Source organism: Mytilus galloprovincialis, chromosome 13 (genome assembly GCF_965363235.1).
Source record: "Mytilus galloprovincialis chromosome 13, xbMytGall1.hap1.1, whole genome shotgun sequence".
Taxonomy (NCBI): Eukaryota; Metazoa; Mollusca; class Bivalvia; order Mytilida; family Mytilidae; genus Mytilus; species Mytilus galloprovincialis.
Genome location: NC_134850.1, coordinates 10,185,082 through 10,196,377, shown reverse-complemented (window position 1 = coordinate 10,196,377; position 11,296 = coordinate 10,185,082).

Genomic DNA, 11,296 nt, shown 5'->3' with positions numbered 1-11,296 from the left:
TTTTCAATATTTTGTGCAAAGAACGCTATGATTACTACACTGTGACCAAATTTCAAATGACATAATGCAGCCTGTGACGTCAAGTATGAATCGCTGTAATTCGACGCAATATAGTTCGTTTGTTATTTGCTTTTTTATTGTAAATATTTTTATTTTTTCGTAATTACCGATAAACAGAATAAAGGACCTTTTGGTTTTTGATACTAACTTTATCACTGTGAAATTTCAGGTTCGGGCTCACCTGATATAACACAGTGATAAAGTCAGTATCAAAAACAAAGAGTCCTTTATTCTGTATTTATTGGCTCATGCTTTGCAACATCAGTGAACATTATAGTATATTTACACTATTTTATGTATGATTTTGGTTATACTGTTGAGTTACTTTAGTATACATTTCAATGAATACAAATTTTGATTATTTAGAAGAATGAAATAAAGTGAACTTGGACTTGTGTATGCAAAAAAATGAATGCTCTAATTGAAAAAGATAATTAAGTTTGAAATAGAATTTAAAAAATATAACACTTAGAAAAAATAATGTGCAAAGCCCATTAGGAATGATTAATCAAAAAAACAGAAATGTTAGATGGTCTATCTAATGAAACATGCTTGGTATAATTGGTTTTTATGGTGTAGTAAGATAGTACTATGATGTAAGATGGTCTATCTATTGAGTGTATATGTTGTGTACAAGTTATCATTTTGTTTAAATTATAATTTGTACAAAATTTGACCAAAATTCACTTATAACTTGTACATGTTGTACAACAGTTTTAAATACGAATTTTGGTGAAAAATGCAATGATTCACACAATAGAATTGTAATTAACTGACAACACACTAAACCTTATTAACATAATACACCGTTTATACACAACACTTACTACAAAAGGCAGGTTGATCTTTGAAATTTTTGAGAGAAAAAAAAGTAAACAAATAGGATTTTTTTCAAATTTTTAATACATAAACGTCTTTTTCTTAAAAAAAAAATATCATTCAATAGTACTGCTTGATTAGTTCTTATCGTTATTTTGAGGTATTTTTTTTTATTTAGAAACTTTGCAAACGATTACGGGGTATATTTGTAAAATTTCATATTTTATATTGTTGAAAAAAAACAATGATAAAAAAAGGCAAAACAACAACTGACATATTCCTGACTTTAGCATAGTCATATTCCTAACCAAACGGGGTGTTTAATCTTCTGGGATATTTATTTTGTCTAAAAGTCTGACTGAAGCAACTAAATACACATGTTTATTCATAGCAACGGTTCCTGAGCTTCAACGCTCGCTATATGAAACAGTTAAAATGCCTGTAAAACAGGTCGTTATCGATTTAAGAGTCAAAAGATGGTTTGCAATACCCGATTCCATAAATCACTATATCACCTGCTCTAACAATTGATAAAGAACTACTTTTGAATTATGTAACTTAGGTTTACTTTCAGGTCATTTAGTACGTAGCAATTCAATAATGTGTATCAATGCTTTTTTCGCCAAAATCCGTATAAAAAATTATTGTACAAGTTATTTATATATAAGTGAATTTTTGTCCTATTTTGTACAAATTGTAATTTGTACAAGCACTTTTTGTACAAATTACAATTCGTACAAAGTCAAAATACAAATTATAATTTGTACAATATTTTTGTACTAATTATAATTTGTACAAAATGATAACTTGTACATAACATATATATATATATGACCAGTATGTACTATTATGTTGATGCAGTATATTAACAATTAGTAAATTTTATGATTCTGAAGTACAGTGTTTATTTTTAGACTTGACAATCGAATGATGTAAATGTTTTCTATTTGTGTTCATTGTTAAATTTTGGCAAGGTGATGCCATCTGTAACTTACATTTTAATTCACTTGTTAAAACCTTATGTATCAATGTTGATCCTCTTTCATGGTTTTTGTATTTGTATTTATAAAAAATCTAAAGTTTGATTTTTTTTGTTCAATCAATAATGAAAGTGAAATAGTGAAATAACAATACGCTTTTTGCAGCCAAAAAGGTTCAATTTTGTCAAATTGCGCTAAGAAACATTGATAATTAGTTATTCACTTGCAAGTGAATGAGTCGACCTCTTTAAATCTGTATTCATGTGAACGTCAATTTAACCCCTAGCTAGAGATTGACAACACATGCATTGTACGTGTACTCGTTAGTTAAAGAAAAAGAATTTCAACAATGTGAGTGAAACTACGGTAAATCGTTTGATTAATAATTCGATGCACATAAAATCATTCTTATACGGTTAAAAGCAATGAGAAACATCTATTTTTAGCTCACCTGGCCCAAAGGGCCAAGTGAGCTTTTCTCATCACTTGGTGTCCCTGGTCCGTCGTCTGTCGTCGTTAACTTTTACAAAAATCTTCTCCTCTGAAACTAATGGGCCAAATTTAACCAAACTTGACCACAATCATCATTGGGGTAACTAGTTTAAAAAATGTGTTCAGTGACCCGGTCAAAAACCAAGATGGCCTCTATGGCTAAAAATAGAACATAGGGGTTAAATGAAGATTTTGGCTTATAACTCTGAAACGAAAGCATTTAGAGCAAATCTGACATGGATTAATATTTTTTATCAAGTCAAGATTTCTCTAAAAACAGTAATAATGTTCAGCAAAATAAGATCTACAAATAAGTCAACATCACCAAAATTGTCAGTTGACCCCTTAAGGAGTTATTGCCGTTAATAGGCAATTTTTAACCATTTTTCTTAAATTTTTGTAATTGTTTCATGTGTTTACAAAAAACTTCTCCTCTGAAACTACTGGGCCAAATTAATCCAAACTTGGCCACAATCATCATTGGGGTATCTTGTTAAAAAAATGTGTGGCGTGATCCTGCCAACCAACCAAGATGGCCGCCATGGCTAAAAATAGAACATAGGGGTAACATGTAGATTTTGGCTTATAACTCTAAAACCAAAGCATTTAGAGCAAATCTGTCAATGGCTAAAATTGTTTATCAGGTCAAGATTTATCTATCCTGAAATTTTCAGGCAAATTGGACAACCTGTTGTTGGGTTGCTGCCCCTGAATTAGTAGTTTTAAGGAAATTTTGCAGATTTTGGTTATTATCTTGAATATTATTATAGATAGAGATAAACTGTAAAGAGCAATAATGTTCAGCAAAGTAAGATCTACAAATAAATTAACATGACCAAAATTGTCAATTGACCCCTTAAGGAGTTATTGCCCTTTATAGTCAATTTTCATCAATTTTTGTAAATTTTTAGAAAATGTTTTCCACTGTAATTACTGTGCCAAGTTCATTATAGATAGAGATAATTGTAGCAACAAGAATGTTCAGTAAAGAAAAATCTACAAATACATCACCATCACCAAAACACAATTTTGTCATGAATTTATCTGTGTCCATTGTTTAATATGCACATAGACCAAGGTGAGCGACACAGGCTCTTGGGAGCCTCTAGTTATACATAAATTAGACCGTTAGTTTTCTCGTTTGAATTGTTCTACATTTGTCATTTCAGGACCTTTTATAGCTAACTACGCGGTATGAGCTTTGCTCATTGTTGAAGGTCGTACGGTGACCTATAGTTGTTAATTTCTGTGTCACATGGTCTCTTGGCAATTGGCAATCATACCACATCTTTTTTTTTTTTTTTTATATTATATGCTCATATGCATTGATTATTTTCTTGAAATAATCATAGATTTTTGTTAGATGTATCCATCTGATGAGTTCAGCCTTATTGTTGTCAATGTTTTTATTTGTTTTGATGCTTTATATGATTACAGGATATTTTCTAGTGTTTTATAACATCCTCTTGTGTTACACCAACCCGGGTACATGTTGTATGTAAGGTGTATAACATCCTCCTGTGTTACATCCACCAGAGTACATGTGGTATATTAGGTGTATAACATCTTCCTGTGTTACATCGACCCGGGTACATGTTGTATGTAAGGTGTATAACATCCTCCTGTGTTACATCAACCAGGGTACATGTGGTATATAAGGTGTATAACATCCTCCTGTGTTACATCGACCCGGGTTGATGTTGTATGTAAGGTGTATAACATCATCCTGTGTTACATCCACCAGGGTACATGTGGTATATAAGGTGTATAACATCCTCTGGTGTTATATCAACCAGGGTACATGTTGTATGTAAGGTGTATAACATCCTCCTGTGTTACATCAACCAGGGTACATGTGGTATATAAGGTGTATAACATCCTCCTGTGTTACATCGACCAGGATACATGTGGTATATAAGGTGTATAACATCCTCCTGTGTTACTGTTACATCAAACGGGGTACATGTGGTATATAAGGTGTATAACATCCTCCTGTGTTACATCAACCGGGGTACATGTGGTATATAAGGTGTATAACATCCTCCTGTTACATCAACCGGGGTACATGTGGTATATAAGGTGTATAACATCCTCCTGTGTTACATCAACCGGGGTACATGTGGTATATAAGGTGTATAACATCCTCCTGTGTTACATCAACCAGGGTACATGTTGTATGTAAAGTGTATAACATCCTCCTGTGTTACATCAACCGGGGTACATGTGGTATATAAGGTGTATAACATCCTCCTGTGTTACATCAACCAGGGTACATGTTGTATGTAAGGTGTATAACATCCTCCTGTGTTACATCAACCAGGATACATGTGGTATATAAGGTGTATAACATCCTCCTGTGTTACATCCACCAGGATACATGTGGTATATAAGGTGTATAACATCCTCCTGTGTTACATCAACCAGGGTACATGTTGTATGTAAGGTGTATAACATCCTTCTGTGTTGCATCCACCAGGAAACATGTGGTATATTAGGTGTATAACATCCTCCTGTGTTACATCCACCAGGATACATGTGGTATATAGGGTGTATAACATCCTCCTGTGTTACATCAACCAGGGTACATGTGGTACATTAGGTGTATAACATCCTCCTGTGTTACATCCACCAGGATACATGTGGTATATTAGGTGTATAACATCCTCCTGTGTTACATCCACCAGGAAACATGTGGTATATTAGGTGTATAACATCATCCTGTGTTACATCCACCAGGATACATGTGGTATATAAGGTGTATAACATCCTCCTGTGTTACATCATCCCGGGTACATGTTGTATGTAAGGTGTATAACATCCTCCAGTGTTACATCAACCAGGATACATGTGGTATATAAGGTGTATAACATCCTCCTGTGTTACATCAACCAGGGTAGATGTGGTATTTAAGGTGTATAACATCCTCCTGTGTTACATCAACCAGAGTACATGTTGTATGTAAGGTGTATAACATCCTCCTGTGTTACATCAACCAGGGTACATGTGGTATTTAAGGTGTATAACATCCTCCTGTGTTACATCAACCAGGGTACATGTGGTATTTAAGGTGTATAACATCCTCCTGTGTTACATTAACCAGGGTACATGTTGTATGAAAGGTGTATAACATCCTCCTGTGTTACATCCCCCTGGGTACATGTGGTATATTAGGTGTATAACATCCTCCTGTGTTACATCCACCAAGATATATGTGGTATATTAGGTGTATAACATCCTCCTGTGTTACATCAACCCGGGTACATGTTGTATGTAAGGTGTATAACATCCTCCTGTGTTACATCAACCAGGGTACATGTGGTATTTAAGGTGTATCACATCCTCCTGTGTTACATCAACCAGGGTACATGTGGTATATAAGGTGTATAACATCATCCTGTGTTACATCCACCAGGATACATGTGGTATATAGGGTGTATAACATCCTCCTGTGTTGCATAAACTAGGGTACATATGGTATATAAGGTGTATAACATCCTCCTGTCTTATATCCACCAGAGTACATGTGGTATATTAGGTGTATAACATCCTCCTGTGTTACATCAACCGGGGTACATGTGGTATATAAGGTGTATAACATCCTCCAGGATACATGTGGTATATAGGGTGTATAAAATCATCTTGTGTTGCATAAACTAGGGTGCATGTGGTATATAAGGTGTATAACATCCTCCTGTGTTACATCCCCCAGAGTACATGTGTTATATTAGGTGTATAACATCCTCCTGTGTTACATCCACCAGGATACATGTGGTATATTAGGTGTATAACATCCTCCTGTGTTACATCAACCAGGGTACATGTGGTATATTAGGTGTATAACATCCTCCTGTGTTACATCCACCAGGATACATGTGGTATATTAGGTGTATAACATCCTCCTGTGTTACATCCACCAGGATACATGTGGTATATTAGGTGTATAACATCCTCCTGTGTTACATCATCCCGGGTACATGTTGTATGTAAGGTGTATAACATCCTCCAGTGTTACATCAACCAGGGTACATGTGGTATTTAAGGTGTATAACATCCTCCTGTGTTACATCAACTAGAGTACATGTGGTATATAAGGTGTATAACATCCTCCAGTGTTGCATCAATCAGAATACATGTGGTATATAAGGTGTATAACATCCTCCTGTGTTACATCAACCAGGGTACATGTGGTATATTAGGTGTATATCATCCTCCAGTGTTACATCAACCAGGATACATGTGGTATATAAGGTGCATAACATCCTCCTGTGGTACATCGACCAGGATACATGTGGTATATAAGGTGTATAACATCCTCCTGTAGTACATCGACCAGGATACATGTGGTATATAAGGTGCATAACATCCTCCTGTGTTACATCAAGCAGGATACATGTGGTATATAAGGTGTATAACATCCTCCTGTGTTACATCAACCAGGGTACATGTGGTATATTAGGTGTATAACATCCTCCAGTGTTACATCAACCAAGATACATGTGGTATATAAGGTGCATAACATCCTCCTGTGGTACATCGACCAGGATACATGTGGTATATAAGGTGTATAACATCCTCCTGTAGTACATCGACCAGGATACATGTGGTATATAAGGTGCATAACATCCTCCGGTGTTACATCAACCGGGGTACATGCGGTATATAAGGTGTATAACATCCTCCAGGATACATGTGGTATATAGGGTGTATAACATCCTCTTGTGTTGCATAAACTAGTGTGCATGTGGTATATAAGGTGTATAACATCCTCCTGTGTTACATCCCCCAGAGTACATGTGGTATATTAGGTGTATAACATCCTCCTGTGTTACATCCACCAGGAAACATGTGGTATATTAGGTGTATAACATCCTCCTGTGTTACATCCACCAGGATACATGTGGTATATTAGGTGTATAACATCCTCCTGTGTTACATTAACCAGGGTACATGTGGTATATTAGGTGTATAACATCCTCCTGTGTTACATCCACCAGGATACATGTGGTATATTAGGTGTATAACATCCTCCTGTGTTACATCCACCAGGATACATGTGGTATATTAGGTGTATAACATCCTCCTGTGTTACATCCACCAGGATACATGTGGTATATTAGGTGTATAACATCCTCCTGTGTTACATCCACCAGGATACATGTGGTATATTAGGTGTATAACATCCTCCTGTGTTACATCATCCCGGGTAGATGTTGTATTAAAGGTGTATAACATCCTCCTGTGTTACATCAGCCAGAGTACATGTTGTATGTAAGGTGTATAACATCCTCCTGTGTTACATCAACCAGGGTACATGTGGTATTTAAGGTGTATAACATCCTCCTGTGTTACATCAACCAGGGTACATGTGGTATTTAAGGTGTATAACATCCTCCTGTGTTACATCAACCAGGGTACATGTTGTATGAAAGGTGTATAACATCCTCCTGTGTTACATCCCCCAGGGTACATGTGGTATATTAGGTGTATAACATCCTCCTGTGTTACATCCACCAAGATATATGTGGTATATTAGGTGTATAACATCCTCCTGTGTTACATCAACCCGGGTTCATGTTGTATGTAAGGTGTATAACATCCTCCTGTGTTACATCAACCAGGATACATGTGGTATATAAGGTGTATAACATCCTCCTGTGTTACATCCACCAGGATACATGTGGTATATAGGGTGTATAACATCCTCCTGTGTTGCATAAACTAGGGAACATGTGGTATATAAGGTGTATAAGATCCTCCTGTGTTATATCCACCAGAGTACATGTGGTATATTAGGTGTATAACATCCTCCTGTGTTACATCAAACGGGGTACATGTGGTATATAAGGTGTATAACATCCTCCAGGATACATGTGGTATATAGGGTGTATAACATCATCTTGTGTTGCATAAACTAGGGTGCATGTGGTATATAAGGTGTATAACATCCTCCTGTGTTACATCCCCCAGAGTACATGTGGTATATTAGGTGTATAACATCCTCCTGTATTACATCCACCAGGATACATGTGGTATATTAGGTGTATAACATCCTCCTGTGTTACATCCACCAGGATACATGTGGTATATTAGGTGTATAACATCCTCCTGTGTTACATCCACCAGGATACATGTGGTATATTAGGTGTATAACATCCTCCTGTGTTACATCAACTAGAGTACATGTTGTATGTAAGGTGTATAACATCCTCCTGTGTTACATCAACCAGGGTACATGTGGTATATAAGGTGTATAACATCCTCCAGTGTTACATCAACCAGGATACATGTGGTATATCATCCTCCTGTGTTACATCAACCAGGGTACATGTGGTATATTAGGTGTATAACATCCTCCGGTGTTACATCAACCAGGATACATGTGGTATATAAGGTGCATAACATCCTCCTGTGGTACATCGACCAGGATACATGTGGTATATAACATCCTCCTGTATTACATCAACCAGGATACATGTGGTATATAAGGCCACGGTTTTTTAATTTGTTGGTTTACGGATTTTCTCCATGAAAAAGTCGGGTCGGTCGGTCGGAAAAAAAAAGAAAAAAAAGATCTTTCAAGACAGAAAACTGATATGAAAAATAAAAATATATTTCACCTTTCTAATATATGTTTGTCATACTATTTTTTCATCGTTCTTAAATTTTAGTTTGATAATTATTATTGCTCAGCTGTAAACATTGCATGACATTGTCTAATAATTTCCCGTAAAAAAAGGGGGGGGGGTACACTGACAAAGACAAAATTTAATCGTCAATTCACAAATAAGAAAAACAGATTCACGTCAGTTATTTGACTTAGCTTTTAATCAAAACTTGGTGAAAAATAATAAGCACGAAAACTGATAAAGAAAAAAAAGTAAAAACGTCGTACGAAAATAAGTTTCAACACACGTGTCAAAAACGTAATAGACTCGTCCATTGGAAAAACGAGAATATCAGGTTAAATAATCTGTTGTCATGCATTCCCGTTTTTTATCCAAATGGACGATATTTTTTTTATTATCTATGATACAAGAAAATATCAAATGATTTGTTAAAATTTAGTATTTTAACTTGATGTCTTGAACTTCCACCTGTCCACATTTGGACAAGTCTATTTATATGAGAACATGCATCTTACGGACTGGTGACAAATAAGGGAAACGAAATGATTGTGTAAATTATTGGTTTTTAACACAGGTTCCGTTCCGCAAAATTATTTGCGCAAACAACATTTCAAGGTCATTAATAATGATTTGTCTATTTTTAGAAACGTAAACTGAAAGTTTCATTTTTCACAACAGAAAGTGTCATCACTTCTGTTAGTGATTAATGCATTTTATTTCATAAAAAAGGATATTTTAATTATTTTTCAGGGATAATGCATTTCTTAGGGTCGGCGAGAATAAAAAAAAGCCTGAAAATTCGATTTTATTTTTATTTTGGAAATCGGCAAAATCGGGTCGGCGGATCCGTAAACCAACAAATTAAAAAATCCTGGCCTAAGGTGTATAACATCCTCCTGTGGTATATGGACCAGGATACATGTGGTATATAAGGTGCATAACATCCTCCTGTGTTACATCAACCAGGATACATGTGGTATATAAGGTGTATAACATCCTCCTGCATTACATCAACAAGGGTACATCTGGTTTATTAGGTGTATAACATCCTCCTGTGTTGCATCCACCAGGATACATGTGGTATATTAGGTGTATAACATCCTCCTGTGTTACATCCACCAGACTTAAGACTCAGGTGGTTTAATTGATGAAACTTTATAAATTGACTTCCAAAAATGGGGTAGACTTACTTTCCAATCCCCCTTCTTTAATTCATAAAAAAATCCTACCGTTAGCCTTTGTCCATACCAAGTAAGAATGATAGGCAATTGCCCAAGGTTGCCTGGACCCGAAGACCCAGGTTGTTAAATTATGGAACGTTTTTAATTGATGTCTAAAGTTAGGGTAGGGAGACTCTACCACCTCCGTTCATGAGTTCATTTAAGATTTTTCTACGGCTAAGCTTTTGTCCACACTAGGTACAAATGATAGGCATTACCATAAGGTTGCCTGACCTTTAGACTCAGGTGTTTAAATGCCACATATTTTTTTTGTATCATATGGCTTTGAAACTTTGTAAACTGTTTTATAATATACAACCTTAAATCATGCCAAGTTTTATCAGAATTGGTCAAGTTTTAGGCCCCTAAGAGGTGCATTTCAGCAAATTTTGAATTTTTACTTTAACAGCTTCTCTGAATGATCTATTGGTATTAATTTGTCAAACTACATGAGAAGAAATGATTTTCACTTTCATTTGATAGAAATTTTGTGAAAAAGTCACTTTTCAGGTTAAATGACCAAAATGTAGCTGTTTCACTTTTTTCAATATTTTTGCAAAAACAGCATGCTTAATTTCTCTCTGACAGGTTTTTTCTGATATCTATTTGTGTTTGTGGTATTTATTTCAGTTGTTTTACTCATTTGTGAACTCTGAACACAAAAAAAAGTAGATAAAAACATAAAAAGAGTGCTAAATGTGCTGTTTTAATAGTCTAAGTCTAACGGTCAGTATACACAGCAGGTGAAATGTGAAGTTCTATGCACTTATAAGTTGTATTCCTAAATAGATTGCACTGAATCTATATCAAAAACACTTATTACTGGTTGTTTAACCATTTCTGTTTAACAGACTACCTTTATTTTCTTCTGTTGGATAGCTAGTGGTTAAAATATTGGCCTTTTGAGGCTGAAATTTCATTCAGGTTTTAAACAGTAAAGTTAATAAACTTTGCATCAGACCATACTGTCTACATATACAGTTGAAAGTGACAGTCTTGTTACATCCAGGCTCCATGTTTTGTCATATCTAAGCACAGATTTAAGCAAAAAGAAGCATATCTCCATCTCCCATATCATGTATATGCTTTTTAATATGCA